The sequence below is a fragment of the Hyla sarda genome, chromosome 11 (assembly GCF_029499605.1).
Source record: "Hyla sarda isolate aHylSar1 chromosome 11, aHylSar1.hap1, whole genome shotgun sequence".
Lineage (NCBI taxonomy): Eukaryota > Metazoa > Chordata > Amphibia > Anura > Hylidae > Hyla > Hyla sarda.
In genome coordinates this window covers 14,586,400-14,604,270 of record NC_079199.1, presented here as the reverse complement: position 1 = coordinate 14,604,270, position 17,871 = coordinate 14,586,400, and the positions used below count along the sequence as shown (strand labels likewise).

The 17,871-nt window shown below is 40.7% G+C and overlaps 1 pseudogene; it reads right to left on the bottom strand.

The window, feature by feature from the left end:
- Positions 1-9,860: 9,860 nt before the first annotated feature.
- LOC130295633 (tyrosinase-like) lies at positions 9,861-15,565 on the bottom strand (annotated as a pseudogene).
- Between the last annotated feature and the right edge of the window lie 2,306 nt (positions 15,566-17,871).

Here is a 17,871-nt window from a genome sequence, read left to right as displayed (position 1 = left end):
CTGTCTTCTGAGAGCGGAATTTTTCCAATCCGTCCCACAGGTCGGAAGTGCAGGAACCGCGACTTATGTGTGAAAGCTTCAGCAGAGTGTGAAGTGCCTGGCGCGGTCTGTGGGGGGGACCAAATCCTCCGCTCGGCTCAATTATTAGTCACTGAGGCTTAGAAGAGGAGACGGTTCTTCGCGAAAGCGCAAAATAGAAAAAATATTGATCATACAAAGAGAAAAAATGGTGGTTTCTATATCTTCTGAACAAGGCAATGGGGTTCCTCATGCTGCAGTGGAAAGGGTTCTTTACTGTTAGAGCAGTACAATTAAGGAAATTCTTACCAGCAGAATTCTGAGAACATTCGTTTGTGGATAGATCTTTCCATGTCATGTCCCACACACAAAAAAAATAAAAATGTTATATGTTACTCAGTACCTAATCCTGATCATAAATCTATAATTGTTATGTGTCTAGCACCTATACTTCTCTCATAAATAACTTCTTTCTGTTGCTCACTTGGTTTGTCATACTGTGCTTTGGAGGGGGCGTGTCCTCACTCTGCATGACTCATCTACCTCCTTGAGTCTGCTGTGCTAGGTCTCATCATCCAATCACTGCAGGGTGCTGTGTAACCCCCTCCTCTCTGGTTTCATGCTGCAGTCTGATAGGACAGGAGTGAGCACAGAGGAGTGCTAGTCCCATCCTCACTCACTGAACTTTGTCCCTGCCTGTGCTTCAGCTGGAACAAAGAGGCTACTGCAGCCAGGCAGGATTATTTTCTGGATGGTATGGGGACCCCTAGTGGTCTTTTTTTTTTATAAGCCATGATTTGTATAAAAAGAAAATACAATTTTTTTTTTTATGGAGCATATTGGAAGGGTTAATGTTTTGCAAAGATGTACAACATATAAATAGTTTTTGAATCTGACAGCGCCCATTTAAGTTAATTTCTCTCATTCAACTATTACCCCCCAAAATTTCAAAAATGGTGACCTCCTTCCAGATAATTAAAGTCTGTCATCAGTCGACTTAAAATGATTGCTTGTTGTTAAAGCGTACCTGTCGTTTCAACACACTGGGTTTGAAAGATGCTATGTGAGAAGAAAGGAATGAAACAGCAGCAGAGTCAGAGCAAGGAAGATAGAGCCACTACTGTTAATGAAAAAGGAGATCTTACTGCAGTACTGTGTACATACAGCAAAAGGGTATTTACACATGGGACAGCTACCCTGAACTTTATGGGGGTAAAACATAAGAAGAAAGCCTTGATTACGGTGTGAATCATCTTTAGCAGGCAGACAGGCTCAGCTTGCAGGTACGCAGCCGATGCTTTCCCAGGCTCTCTGCCTCTCACGCACATAGTACATGTTGATCTCCACCCCCATTTCTTGTTATTTGTCCTGACCTGGCGGTTGATAGAGACAAATGTCTCCTGACAACAGTCAGTGGACAGCAGATTGCAGACACTGGAGAAACTTAGTGACCTAGATTTTAGAGCTGTTTTTCTGGAGTAATTTTTGGTAAATGAAATAAGTAACAAATATGTTTGGAATCAACTAGGCTATCACATGGGGAAGACGTTGTTTGCAGAAATAATTTTGATTTATGTGTATGGGTGCCTAAAGACTCTATGGCAGTGTTTCTCAACCAGTGTGCTTCCAGCTGTTGCAAAACTACAACTCCCAGCATGCTCCGAATTAATTTAGACCCAAGAACAGATGCCTAAAAAAATCAGACTCCAAACCACATTTCTGTTGTTTGAGACCCCACACAAACCCCTTATTCAATTCAGACTCCACAGCAGACCCGGAATATAGTTAGAAGAGCCTCTACCAGACTCCGACATTATTTCAGACAAGAGTAGATTTCTTAATAATTACAGACCTTAGACCACTTAAACCTTCTGACCTAATACCAGTTAAAAAAAATTCCGGGCACACTGAACTTTCGGAAAGTGTTTGGCTCACGGCAAACAAGTTTACCGCGAATCAGCAGCGCAACTTAACTCTTTTATCACTGTAAGCCAGCGAATCCACTGGTTCATTGTAACATTTTGCTGGGCTGAGCACTATGCGTCGGCCCAGCAGCGGGACGAGTTAATTAGCGCTGCTGAGCGGCACTAGTTTACTCCTTGGGGGGGTGTAAACATTATATAACCATCTATATGGTTGTATAATGTATAAAGTGAAGAGAGTGATACTTACCATCTCGTCGCTTGTCTGGGTCTCTACTTTTGTAGCAAGGCCTCTAGCAAGGAAGTCACTAGGGGGCAGAGCTACACAAGAAGGCCCGGACCAGTAACAAGATGGTAAGTATCACTCTCTTCACTTTATACATTATACAGCCATATAGATGGCTGTATAATGTATTCACCCATACCCCCTTCAAAGAGTTAACTAGCACTGCTCAGCAGCACTAATTAACTCCTTCCTTGCTGGTCTGAGCTATACTCACTGCTGTCAGCTGCAAGTACAGCTCAGTTCTGACATTGCCAAGTCCACACAAGCCGAACCTGACAATGTTCCAAAGTTCGGCAAGTCGTGAACCACCCGAAGTTCGGATCGTATCTGGGTTGGGGGGTCTTGGTTTGCTCAACTCTAATGAGAATATATACTGGGTCCTGATGCTGGCCATATTAGAAAGATTCAGAACTGATTGTATGATACATTGTATATTCTGTCCAGTGGGAACACGTGGGTACCTATATAATGGCCTGAATAACCCTGCTTATGGTCCTGCTTTCTTATTTATCGGGATGGACTATTAACTCTTAATGAATTCACTCCAATTGGAGCATCATGCATCATATTTCTTCACTTTCCCAATTATTCAGTATTCTCTCCCCTACATGTGATCAATGGGTGAAGCTTCTCCGCACCCTCGCAGAATCTTAAGTATTTGTCCCCGTTTGCCTCTGCGGTTGTTTACTCAGTGATCAGCGGCATCTGACAGTATCAGGGGGGAGAATCCCATTAATTATCAGCCAGCGACTGAGAATCCATTATAAGCATCGGTGGCCCATCTAAATAATCAGGGAAGGGAGCATCCGGCACAGGGGAACAAATCCGGCAAGAAACCGAGTAAATAAAGGAGACAACAACATTATCATCCCCTGAGGAAGCCGGAGTATTTATATGACACAGATCATAATGGGATTCTGGTGCCGTGATGGCGATAATACTGATACACAAAAAGCCAAATATATCATCTAAAAGCAGATCATAGAGGGAGAATGAATGGGATTAGGGAGGCGGTATTATAGTAGTTATAATCCTGTACATAGGAGCAGTATTATAGTAGTTATATTCTTGTATATAGGAACAGTATTATAGTAGTTATATTCTTGTATATAGGAGCAGTATTATAGTAGTTATGTTCTTGTATATAGGAGACAGTATTATAGTAGTTATATTCTTGTATATAGGAGACAGCATTATAGTAGTTATATTCTTGTATATAGGAGGCATTATTATAGTAGTTATATTCTTGTATATAGGAGCAGTATTATAGTAGTTATATTCTTGTATATAGGAGGCAGTATTATAGTAGTTATATTCTTGTATATAGGAGGCAGTATTATAGTAGTTATATTCTTGTATATAGGAGCAGTATTATAGTAGTTATATTCTTGTATATAGGAGCAGTATTATAGTAGTTATATTCTTGTATATAGGAGCAGTATTATAGTAGTTATATTCTTGTATATAGGGAGCAGTATTATAGTAGTTATATTCTTGTATATAGGAGCAGTATTATAGTAGTTATATTCTTGTATATAGGAGCAGTATTATAGTAGTTATATTCTTGTATATAGGAGCAGTATTATAGTAGTTATATTCTTGTATATAGGAGCAGTATTATAGTAGTTATATTCTTGTATATAGGAGCAGTATTATAGTAGTTATATTCTTGTATATAGGAGCAGTATTATAGTAGTTATATTCTTGTACATAGGAGCAGTCTTATAGTGGGTTTATTTCTGACCCCTTCAGCCCCTTGTGGTAATCCAGGTCAATGCTAATAAAGAGCTCTAGAAGATGATATCTGTCCAGTCCTCATTGCTACAGGAAGACACTAGAATGAAATATCTATTTAATATAATGCTTGCTTTGCAGCTTGTATTAGTCAGGCATTAAAAATGGCCAAATCCTGAGCCTGTATTGCACTATATTGGTGTTTTAAGATTTGTAGTTGCTCCCAAAAAAAATGTATAATATTCTAGAAATTCGTGGAAAGGACCCAACCTCACTGACGATTGTCCATTCTCATTGCTGTTTCATCCCCAAGGACGGAGAAGCAAAATAACAAGCCTCATTGAAGACATTTAATGGTTGGTTCTGTAACTGAGACTACAGTGTGTTTAGCACTAGTGATGAGCGGCATATTCGAATTTGCAAAATTTCGCGAATATACGGACGAATATTCATCTTATGTTCACAAATTTCGCATATTCATTCACTTTTTTCCATGCGAAATTCGTAATTAAATTCGTATAGTGCGCACGCGTGATTATATCTTTCAACTAACTATCTGTACCCAGAGACCAGTGTTTTCCAACCAGGGTGCCTCCAGCTATTGCAAGACTACATCTCCCAGCATGCCCGGAGAACCAACTCCGTTCCCAATAATTGCAACAGGTTGTCCTTTAAATGTTAATACAGATAGAGTAGGGATCAAAAGTTTGGGCACCCCAGGTAAAAATTTGTATTAATGTGCATAAAGAAGCCAAGGAAAGATGGAAAAATCTCCAAAAGGCATCAAATTACAGATTAGACATTCTTATAATATGTCAACAAAAGTTACATTTTATTTCCATCATTTACACTTTCAAAATAACAGACAACAAAAAAATGGTGTCTGCAAGAGTTTGGGCACCCTGCAGAATTTGTAGCATGCACTGCCCCCTTTGCAAAGCTGAGACCTGCCAGTGTCATGGATTGTTCTCAATCATCATCTGGGAAGACCAGGTGATGTCAATCTCAAAGGTTTTAAATGCCCAGACTCATCTGACCTTGCCCCAACAATCAGCACCATGGGTTCTTCTAAGCAGTTGTCTAGAAATCTGAAACTGAAAATAGATGACGCTCACAAAGCTGGAGAAGGCTATAAGAAGATAGCAAAATGTTTTCAGATGTCAATATCCTCTGTTCGGAATGTAATTAAGAAATGGCAGTCATCAGGAACAGTGGAAGTTAAAGCAAGAGCAGGAAGACCAAGAAACATATCAGACAGAACAGCTCGCAGGATTGTGAGATAAAAAAAAATTCAAAATCCACATTTTAACTGCACAATCCCTCCAGAAAGATCTGTCAGACACTGGAGTTGTGGTACACTATTCCACTATAAAGAGATACAAATATGGTCTTCATGGAAGAGTCATCAGAAGAAAACCTCTTCTACGTCCTCACCACAAAAATCAGCGTTTGAACTTTGCAAATGAACATATAGACAAGCCTGATGCATTTTGGAAACAAGTTCTGTGGACCTACGAGGTTAAAATTGAACTTTTTGGCCGGAATGAGCAAAAGGTATGTTTGGAGAAGAAGGGGAACAGAATTTAATGAAAAGAACTTCTGTCCAACTGTTAAGCATGCTGGTGGATCAATCATGCTTTGGGGTTGTATTGCAGCCAGTGGCACAGGGAACATCTCACGAGTAGAAGGAAGAATGGATTCAATAAAATTTCAGCAAATTTTGGATGCTAACTTGATGCCATCTGTGAAAAAGCTGAAGTTAAAGAGAGGATGGCTTCTACAAATGGATAATGATCGTAAACACACCTCGAAATCCATGGAGGATTACATCAAGAGGCGTAAACTGAAGGTTTTGCCATGGCCTTCACAATCTCCAGACTCAACATAATTGAAAATCTATGGATAGACCTTAAAAGAGCAGTGCGTGACAGACAGCCCAGAAATCTCAAAGAACTGGAAGACTTTTGTAAGGAAGAATGAGCAAAGATACCTCAAACAAGAATTGAAAGACTCTTGGCTGCTACAAAAAGCATTTACAAGCTGTGAAACTTGCCAAAGGGGGCAGTACAAGATATTAACTCTGCAGGGTGCCCAAACTTTTGCAGACACCATTTTTTTGTTTTCTGTTATTTTGAAAGTGTAAATGATGGAAATAAAATCTAACTTTTGTTGACATATTATAAGAATGTCTAATCTGTAATTTGATGCCTTTTGGAGATTTTTCCATCTTTCCTTGGCTTCTTTATGCATATTAATACAAATTTTTACCTGGGGTGCCCAAACTTTTGATCCCCACTGTACCCACTGCTATATCTGCTGCCATAGATCAGTGATTCCCAATCAGTGTGCCTGCAGCTGTTGCAAAGCTACAACTTCCAGCATGCTGGAAGTTGTAGTTTTGCAACAGCTGGAGGCACCCTGGTTGGGAAACACTGGTGTAATGATTGAATATGGGGAATGGAAACAGGTAGGTCACTGACTGAGAATTACATTGTGTAGCGTGTAGAGCCTCCAGAGCTTCACCTTGAAAGATCCACTGTATAAGGTGCAGGGCCTCACAGTACAGACTTTTAATAATGTTTTTAAATCATCTTTTTTTATTAGAAATCACTATTTAATCTTAACTTGCTACAATTCTATAATTTGTACATTCAAGTAACATAGATTTCTGTTATTTATACATTCTTATAAATTCACATGACATCAAAAACAATTGTATCTCCTTGCCAATGAGCGAGTACAGATACATGGCAGTCAGGTAGCACCAGTCTGACTACATCTCACAACATGTTGATCAACGTTCAGAGCAGTTTGGGCTCCGCTGGGGGTAGTTGTTAGTGCCCTATCTGCTATATAGACTCGGCCATACATACAGCTCTGTGCATAAGCTTTGGCACATATAAATACATTGTACACGTAAAGTGTTAGCACATAGTGTTGCTCGCGAATATTCGCAATGCGAATTTTATTCGCAAATATCGCATATTCGCGGATTTGCGAATAATCACAAATATAGCACTATATATTCGTAATTATTACGAATATTCGTATTTTTGGGGGTTTTTTTCACAGTACACATCACAGTGATCATCCCTCTCTGCTTCCAGCTTGTGTGGTGTAAAGAAGACTCTAATACTACTGCGTGAGACTGGTGTGCGAATTTCGCATATGCTAATTTTTGTACATGCTAATTTTCGCATATATAAATTTTCGCATACGAGAATTTTTTTTACATATGCGAAAATAAAACGAGAATATTACGAATATGCGAATATTCGCGAATATATGACGATTAGTCGTCCATATATTCGCGAATATTCGCGAAATCGAATATGGCCTATAGTGTTGCTCACGAATATTCGCAATTCGAATATTATTCGCGAATATCGCATATTCGCGAATTTCGCGAATATAGCGCTATATATTCGTTTTTATTTTTTTTTATTTTTTCACAGTACACATCACAGTGATCACCCCTCTCTGCTTCCAGCTTGTGTGGTGTAAAGAAGGCTCTAATGCTACTGTGTGAGACTGGCGTGCGAAAATTCGCATAAGCGAAAATTAGCATATGCTAATTTTCGCTTATGCGAATTTTCGTGTATGTTAATTTTGTATATGCTAATATTCACATATGTTAATTTTCGCATACGCGAATGTACGTATATGCGAAAATAAAACGGGATTATAACGAATATGCGAATATTCGCGAATATATGACGATTATTCGTCCATATATTCGCGAATATTCGCGAATTCGAATATGGCCTATGCCGCTCAACACTAATGGCCTATGCCGCTCAACACTATTAGCACATATAAATACATTGTACATATAAATAGTGATGAGTGGCACAGGCCATATTCGAATTCGCGATATTTCGCGAATATATAGACGAATATTCGTCATATATTCGCTACATTCGCATATGCGAACATCCGCATATACGAAAATTTGCATACGAGAAATGTGCATATACAAATTCGCATATAAGAAAAATTCGTATATGTGAAAATGCGCATATACGAAAAATGTCATACCAGAACATTCGCATTTAACATATGCGAAAACTTGTATAGGAAAGAATTTGCATGTAAGAAAGAAATAAGTGTGCGCATTTTCGCATTTACGAACATGCGCATAAGCGCAAATTTACATACGAGAGAATGCGTATATAAAAAAATTTCGTATATAAGGAAATTTACCATATGTGAAAAATTTGCGCATATACGAAATATTTTATATCGGAAAATTTGCATCTCAGAAAATTAGACCAAGTGAAAAAATGCACATATACGAAGAATGTTACACAAAACAATTCGCATATGAGAGAATTACTATATGCGAAAATTTACATAGGAGAATATTCGCAGGTAAGAAAATTATTGCATGGAAAAGTTTGCATATGCGAAAATTTACATAGGGGAAAATTCGTATATAAGAAAATTCGCATATGTGAAAATGAGCATATGCTGAAATTTGTATAAGTGAAAAAACGAATATTCGTAATTGCGAATATATAGTGTTATATTCGCGAATGTGCGATATTCGAGAATAAAATTCGAATTGCGAATATTCGCGAGCAACACTACATATAAAGTGATAGCACATATAAATACATTGTACATGTAAAGTGATAGCACATATGAATACATTGTACATAGGGGTCTATGAATACAGTAACAACCAACAGATGTACCCCTTAAAGGGGTTCACCATTAAAAAAAAAATTCCAGTCTGACCACAGTGCTCTCTGCTGACACCTCTGTCCACGTCAGGAACTGTCCAGAGCAGGAGAGGTTTGCTATGGGGATTTGCTCCTACTCTGGACAGTTCCTGATGTGGACAGAGGTGTCAGCAGAGAGCACTGTGGCCAGACTGGAAAGATCTACACAACTTCCTATGGAGCATACAGCAGCTGAGAAGTATTGGAATGCTGGGCATGCTGGGAGTCATAGTTTTGCAACAGCTGGAGGCACCCTGGTTGGGAAACACTGATATAATCCATAGATTGTATACATCTGTATGACTGTTTTTAAGGATTGAAAGGTAATTCTTCTTTTGTAATGTAGATATTTCCCTTCATGGCTAAGTTAATCCTAAAATCAGGTGTCAACATCATGGTAAATACTACAACTCCCATAGGACATGACATTGTGTTATCTTAGTGTCCCAATTTTGTAGTGACACAGGAATAGTCTGTCTCTGTATTAGGAGTCTGCAAAATGTGGGTAACTACCTCCCTTAAAGGGGCATTTGTATTTAAATAAAACTATCGCCCAAAGGTATATAACTTATTAACAAAGTGTTATCACAAATTGTACTGGCTTCATCAGGATTTTTCTTGAAATACTCCTGATAGGAAGTTGTGTAGTCTTCTCACTGTCAGTGTGGTATTGTCTCCGCAGCTCCCTGGCTCTCCCCCCACCCCGCTTCTGGCAGGAAGGTGTAGTACTTTAATTGTCAGTGTGGTGTTGTCTCTGCAGCTCCCCAGCTCCTCCCTCTCTCCTGACAGGAAGTTGTCTATTCCTCTCATTGTCAGTGTGGTGTTGCCTCTGCCGCTTCCCAGCTCCTCCCTCTCTCCTAACAGGAAGTTGTGTAGTCCTTCCATTGTCAGTGTGATGTTGTCTCAGCAGCTTTCCTGGTTCCTTTCTCTCTTCTGAGACCACAAATCATCCTTTGATGTCTCCGGAGGCGAGGCTGGATCTTGTCTCTGAGTGCCAGCCCCACCCCCTGAGTCATGTCATCACCTCTGACCAGTCCCTCCAGCCTCAATCACTATACATATACACACATATATCTTTATTGGGACATTTAGTAAGAAAGAGGTGTGGGTACAAAATGCTTCCTTGTGCTGAGCAATGCCACAGGCAGAGGAGCAGACAGGGAATGAATACAGCACACAAGGTTTGACAACTATCAAGCTCCTGATTGGGAGATCATGAACAGAATATACTGTGTATAAAACTAAAGAAGAAAGGAGCAGTATAAAGAAGGATACGGGAACATGTGCGGGGAAACTTACAATAAGACAAGAACACCACAAAGCATTGGTCCAAAGTCACCTGTTGGCACACTTTACATTCCTTGATACTCAGAGTATGTGTATCCTAGTTTAGATGAACTGGATACGAAATCCTTGTTCCTGTAACAAGGAAAGTAGGGGGTGGCGCATTCATCGGGGCCTTGTCCGGGCTCCTCATTTTCTGGATAGTCTTCTGGGGTCCCGTTAAACAAGTTTTTCCCAGGGCGATTTCTTCTTTCTTCTGTTTTCAGTATTTATTTCATGGTTACATTGTAACAAAAAGACAAAACAAAAACAAAGGGAACTTACTTGTCAACAAAGCCGTGATGGAGAATGAACATGGGGTCATTGCTGGAGATGGGGACCTGAGACATCGTACCCCCAAAGTAAACGTGAACCGAGTTGTGCATGTTACGCTCCAGGGTCGTCCCATCCGATGGTCTCAGGAATCCTAAAAAACAGATTGATTACATGTATGATAAGAAATACAATTGGAAAGTCAATATCACAATGTTTACCAATACTGTAAGGAATGTCGGATCAGTTTTCCAATTGTAACAAAAATAAAAGGCTAAAACTCAACTTAAAGGGGTACTCCGGTGCTTACACATCTTATCCCCTATCCAAAGGATAGGGGATAAGATGCCTGATCGCGGGAGTCCCGCCGCTGGGGACCCCCAGGATCATGCACGCGGCACCTCGTTTGTAATCAGTCCCCGGAGCGTGTTCACTCCGGTTCTGATTACGGTCGACCGCAGAGCCGGCGGCGTGTGACGTCACGCCTCTGCCCCCGTGTGACGTCACGCTCCGCCCCTCAATGCAAGCCTACGGGCTTGCACTGAGGGGTGGGGGCGTGACGTCACACGCTGCCGGCCCTGCGGTCGACCTTAATCAGACCCGGAGCGAACACGCTCCGGGGACTGATTATAAATGGGGTGCCGCGTGCATGATCCCGGGGGTCCCCAGCTGCGAGACTCCCGCGATCAGGCATCTTATCCCCTATCCTTTGGATAGGGGATAAGATGTGTAAGCACCGGAGTACCCCTTTAAGGTCAATTTATTTTTGTTACAATTGGCTAACTGGCCATATGTAAATATTATTTATAAATAGTATGTGACTTTATTACCCAAGGAGGCAGATAAGGACCCTCCCGCTATCCCCTCAGCTGATTGGGACCCCGAGATTTTGCCACAGGTGTCCCGATCACCATCCTTGGGGTACCAGCATCTGATTTTCTGTATTTTTAGATGCTATGATCAACTATGATTGTGGTGTCTAAAGGGTTAATGCCGGACATCAACCCGATCGGTGAAGTCCAGCATTAGCCACGGGTCCCGGCTATGAAGCGCGCTCAGTTCAGGAGCGGGTGCAGGGCGTACATTTACACCCAGAGTACTTAAGTTGTTAAAGGGGCACTCCGCCCCTAGACATCTTATCCCCTATCCAAGATGTCTGATCATGGGAGCCCCACCAGTGGGGACCCCCGCCATCTCCCTGCTTCACGCGGTGTTCGTTTAGAGCGTCGGGTGCATCGCCAGAGGCTCATGATGTCCTGGCCACACCCCGCTCGTGACGTCACGGTCAGTCTCCCTCAATGCAAGTCTATGGGAGGGGGCCTGATGGCCGTGATGTCAGGAGCGGGGCATAACTATGAGGTCACGATCCTCCACCCGCATCGCCAGTCATCCGACATGGAGCGAAGTCTGGATGTCTTGGGCGCCGCAGGCGAGATCGCAGGGGTCCCCAACAGGGGTCCCCAACATCAAATTTAGCAACAGCTGGAGGCACACTGTTTAGAAAACACTGCCCTAAACCAAAGTCCCCTACTCCCCTATAGGTTAGGCCCTGAAGGGTTATTCTGCATTAGAAAAACTTGGCAACTTTTTTCCAAAAACAGCACCACTCCTGTCATTAGGTTGTGTGTGGTGTCGGTTCCATTGACTATGCTGCCACTATGGGATGACCCCTTTTAGCTGATGTTGAAGAACAAATCCTAACAACGTATACTGACAACCAGCTATAGTAACAGATGACCTATCTATAACCTACCTTCTAAAGCGTTGCGGAAGCTCTTCCGGGATGAGGCATTGTATGGGGATGTGTCAAAGTCGCTCCATTTGAGGGTGTCCTGCACATCTTGGAAGGAGGGGAAACTTTTAACCCTGGGATCTGACCCCGGCTTTCTGTGGAGTCTCTCCATTTGGCACTCATCACTAGCCGTCTGGCAATAGGTATCAGCGTAATTGAACCCACTGCAAATAGACTGATGGAGAAGAAACAGTATTAGCCTCAGCCCAATAATGGGGACACCAGGGGATTAAAGGGGACCCCAGCTGGAGTTTAGTGTTATGAGCATGGGGGGAGGTTGGCCATGAATTGTGATGTACATTATGCATGCTGATAAAAAAGTCAAAGGTTCCCTTTATATCAACTTATGTTTTTCAGGTTTTCAAATCTAAGTTTAAAGGGGTACTCCACCCCTAGGCATCTTATCCCCTATCCAAAGGATAGGGGATAAGATGCCTGATCGCAGGGGGTCCCAACAGAGAGACCAACCACAATCAGACAACTAATCCCCTATTCTTTGAATAGGGGATAAGATGTCTAGGGGTGGAGTACCCCTTTAAATGTTTAGAATCATTCATATCCAGGGCTGCACTGATAATAACACTTGAAGTGGTCTTCCCTTCTCATTTAAAGAGGGCTTCTGGCTCCCTCCGATCTGTGTGCAGCTGGTCGGGAAGCCGAAAGCAGCGGGAGTGTTTATGCAATCAGTCTAATTCCCATTGATTTTAATTCCAGGAGGGTTAAAGGGGTACTCTGGAGGGGGGGGGGAAGTGTTTCAAATTAACTGGTGTCAGAAAGTTATACAGATTAGTAAATGACTTCTATTTAAAAATCTTAATCCTTCCATTGCTTATCAGCTGCTGTATGCTCCAGAAGAAGATGTGTAGTTCTCTCCAGTCTGACCACAGGGCTCTCTGCTGCCACTTCTGCCCATGTCAGGAACTGTCCAGAGCAGGAGAGGTTTACTATGGGGATTTGCTCCTACTCTGGACAGTTCCAGAGACAGACAGAGGTGTCAGCAGAGAGTACAGTGGTCAGACAGAAAAGAAATTCAAAAAGAAAAGAACTACCTGTGGAGCATACAGCAGCTGATTAATTATAATTAAGATTTATAAATAGAAGTAATTTATAAATCTGTTTAACGTTCTGGCACCAGTTGATTTAAAAAAAAAATAGTTTTTCACCGGAGTTCCCCTTTAAGCCAATTTCCTCATAGTCTTCATTAAAAAGTTCATACCACTTTGCCTCTAAAGAGTATGTGTATGAGAGTGTACAGAGAAAGCAGAGCACTCACAGCAAACTGTAGATTCCTAAACACATAGCCCTCACATCCAGCGTATATTACAGAAAGGATTGTGGAGAAGGTAGAGCATACATGGAGGGCAGATCATATAAGATGTAGCTAGGGAGGAAAGCAGATATTAAGAAGTCTATGGTGGAAAATCACATAGGTTATTTGTATAGTATAGAGAGAAAGCAGAGCACCCACAGAAGAGTGTAGATTCTTTAACACATAGGCCCAGATTTATCAAACTGTGCGAGAGAAAAAAGTAGTGATTTTTCCACAGCAACCAATCACAGCTCAGGTTTCACTTTACCATAGCTCATTAGCTGAGCTATGATTGTTTGCTGTGAAAAAATCACATAGCCCTCACATCCAGCATACATTACAGAAAGGGTTATGGAGAGAAAGCATTGCATACATTAAGGGCAGCTCACACAGGATGTAACTAGGGAGGAAAGCAGATACATGGAAGTCTGTAGCAGAGAATCACACAGGTTATTTGAAAAGTATAGAGAGACAGCAGAGCACCCACAGCAAACTGGATTCCTGAACACATAGCCATCACATTCAATATATATTACAGAAAGGATTGTGGAGAGAAGATAGAGCATACATGGAGAGAGGAGAGCAGATACAAGGCAGTCTGTAGCAGAGAATCACATAGGTTGTTTGTATCAGTATGAGGAGAAAGCAGAGCACCCACAGCAAACTGAAGATTCCTAAACACATAGCCCTCACATCCAGCATATATTACAGAAAAGATTATAGGAAGAAGGTAGAGCAAACAGAGAGGGCCGCTCACACAGGATATAGCTAGGTAGGAAAGCAGATAAAAAGCAATCTGTAGCGGAGAAGCACATAAGATATTTATACAGTACAGAGAGAAAGCAATGCACCCACAGCAAACTGTAGATTCCTTGCCTTCACATCCAGCGTATATTACAGAAAGGATTATTGAGAGAAGGTAGAGCAGCTCACACAGGATGTAGCTAGGGAGGAAAGCAGATACAAGGCAGTTTCTAGTGGAGAATCCCATAGATTATTTGTACAAGTATGATAAGAAAGCAGAGCACCCACAGCAAACTTTAGATTACTAAAACAGACAGCCCTCACATCCAGTATATATTACAGGGAACAAATATTCACAGGAGAAGAATTGGAACCCAGGAACAGGCTGCAAACTGCATATTGGGGGCAACAATTGAAGGTATAATGATTAAACTTAGCACAACACTGTAACTCAAGGAAACAGGTAACATATCTAAGAATAAGGTTTTTCATGCCAAAGGTGTCCAAAACCTTTAAAGCAAAGTAGCAGAATTCTGAATGCAGATCTAGAGGTGGCAGAGATATAAATGACATAATAGGACGGAAGATAAGTATATGATACACAAAGGAAAGATTACTACCCTGACGTCATCCCTGGGTACTCACCTTCCAGAAAGCAAAGTGGGAATCATAGTGCAGGAAGCCTTGTTTATTACTCTCTCCAAGAAAGTCATTGGTGCAGATGGAGCAGTTCTTCTCTCCTCTCCAGTCATAATAAGGAATAGCAAAGTCTTCATCCCCAGTCAAGAGTTGAATTTGCCTCTCTAAGAACATGAGCCCCAGACGATGCCAACCAGGAAAGGCCGGACCCTGATGGGCATAGTTATTCCTGCCATCAAATGTGCTATTGACCAAAATGGGCTTCATGGAGTAATAATGGATCCAAGCGAAAATGTCATAGACGGAGGCATCCACAAAGTGGTAGGTGTCCAGGTGGTGTCGGTCCCCAGTGGTCAAGATGACATAATCGGCACTTTTTGTAGTTTTGGCCAAAGCCAAGTAGCTGAAGAATCTCTTTCTTTCCAGGAAGGAGAGCTGACGGATCTCTTTTCGTATCACTGTCTTTTCACGATCACACTTCTTGCCATAGTAGCCGTATTTACACTGCCCGCAGTTATGGCCGCTGTAGTTTCCGAAGCATTCACAAGTCTGGCCAAAGTAAAAGCGCGGCCAGTTCAAACGATCATCATAAAACTGGCGAACCCGTCTGGCAGCCATTGATGTATAGACCACATGGTCCCTGCACTGGCCACGTCCAGATTGTGAACCACAGGGGCTGCCATCTTACCGTGGTGGGCAACAGGTTTTTGACTGCAGAGCTTGATCTGTGGTACATGACCTGGGGAACTGACAGTGGACGACACCCAGGAAAAGTGCGAATAATGTACAAAGTGTAAACATGGCTGCCGGGACAGTTAACTTCCCCCTAATAGAGAAGAACCAAAATAATCAGAATATTGCATCCACAATAGTCGTATGCAAAAGTTTAGGAGCCCCTGAAAAGTTATATTCTTGTACATAGGAGCAGTATTATAGTAGTTATATTCTTGTATATAGGAGCAGTATTATAGTAGTTATATTCTTGTATATAGGAGCAGTATTATAGTAGTTATATTCTTGTATATAGGAGGCAGTATTATAGTAGTTATATTCTTGTACATAGGAGCAGTATTATAGTAGTTATATTCTTGTATATAGGAGCAGTATTATAGTAGTTATATTCTTGTATATAGGAGCAGTTTTATAGTAGTTATATTCTTGTATATGGAGAGCAGTATTATAGTAGTTATATTCTTGTATATAGGGACAGTATTATAGTAGTTATATTCTTGTATATAGGAGCAGTATTATAGTAGTTATATTCTTGTATATAGGAGCAGTATTATAGTAGTTATATTCTTGTATATAGGGACAGTATTATAGTAGTTATATTCTTGTATATAGGAGCAGTATTATAGTAGTTATATTCTTGTATATAGGAGGCAGTATTATAGTAGATATATTCTTGTATATAGGAGAAGTATTATAGTAGTTATAGTCTTGTATATAGGAGCAGTATTGTAGTAGTTATATTCTTGTATATAGGAGGGAGTATTATAGTAGTTATATTCTTGTATATAGGAGCAGTATTATAGTAGTTATATTCTTGTATATAGGAGCAGTATTATAGTAGTTATATTCTTGTATATAGGAGACAGTATTATAGTAGTTATATTCTTGTATATAGGAGCAGTATTATAGGAGTTATATTCTTGTATATAGGAGCAGTATTATAGTAGTTATATTCTAGTATATAGGAGCAGTATTATAGTAGTTATATTCTTGTATATAGGAGGTAGTATTATAGTAGTTATATTCTTGTAAATAGGAGCAGTATTATAGTAGTTATATTCTTGTATATAGGAGCAGTATTATAGTAGTTATATTCTTGTATATAGGAGCAGTATTATAGCAGTTATATTCTTGTATATAGAGAGGAGTATTATAGTAGTTATATTATTTTACATAGGAGCAGTATTATAGTAGTTATATTCTTGTATATAGAGAGGAGTATTATAGTAGTTATATTATTTTACATAGGAGCAGTATTATAGTCAAAAAACTCGTGTAGATAGGGGGCAGTATTATACTAGTTGTATTTCTTTACTGTAAAATTATATTCGTGCTCATAAAAAGCAACATTATAGAGCAGAGGTTGCAGTTACACCCAAGTCTCAATGCTGGATGGGGCTAGAAGTTCCTTTACCACGCAGCAGCCCAGCGGTCGTATAGACGCCATCTTGCTGTTAGGGGGCTGAGCTCCCAGGGTAAACTTTTTGCACTGGGGCCCAAAATCTTGAAGGCTTCTCTGTGCTCTCTATTTGTCCAGAGAAGACAATTTAGACTCCTAAGAATAAGATATGATAAGATATTGTTACCTATCCGGTGAAGACGTCTTCTGCTCTTCTTGGTGCCCTGAGGTGATGTTATGGTGTTTTGCCACCGCTCTGCTCCATGTCTCCGCACTGGCACCTATATATACAGCTCCAAGTTATGTCACAAGGGGAAGTGCGGCTATAATTGGTATCTTCCTTAATGATTTTCCTGATGAGAACTAAGACTGAGAGTGATGAATTCTGTAATTCAGTGTTATGGTTCATACAGGGAAAATGTCCCTACAGAGCAGCCCTTCCCTGGCATGAGGAAATCTGCAATGCAATTCATTGGAAACTCATTAGAAATTCCAAACCAATGGCGTGATTGCCATAAGAGCTTATTCTTTAATGTTCTATACTATAATAATACCCCAAAATGATTTTAATTCCACTGTGTGAAACTGCATTGCATTGAAATCAATGAGACTCTGCTACAGCGAAATTTCCTAGCAGAATTCCACTTAGAAATTCCGCCATTTGAACATAACCTTAATGCTCTATTCACACGTACTGTATTCTGTGCAGATCTGATTTGCAGGATTTTCTGCTGCAGATTTCAATGTAAACTGAACACAGTTTGAAATCCTGCACAGAATACTGTACGTGTGAATAGACCCTAAAGGGGAACTCCGGTGGAAAACGAATTTTTTTTTTTTTTTTTTCTCAAAATCAACTGGCGGCAGAAAGTTACAGATTTGCTAATTACTTCTATATAAAAATCTTAATCCTTCCAGTACTTATCAGCTGCTGTATGCTCCAGAGGAAGTTGTGTAGTTCTTTCCATTCTGATCA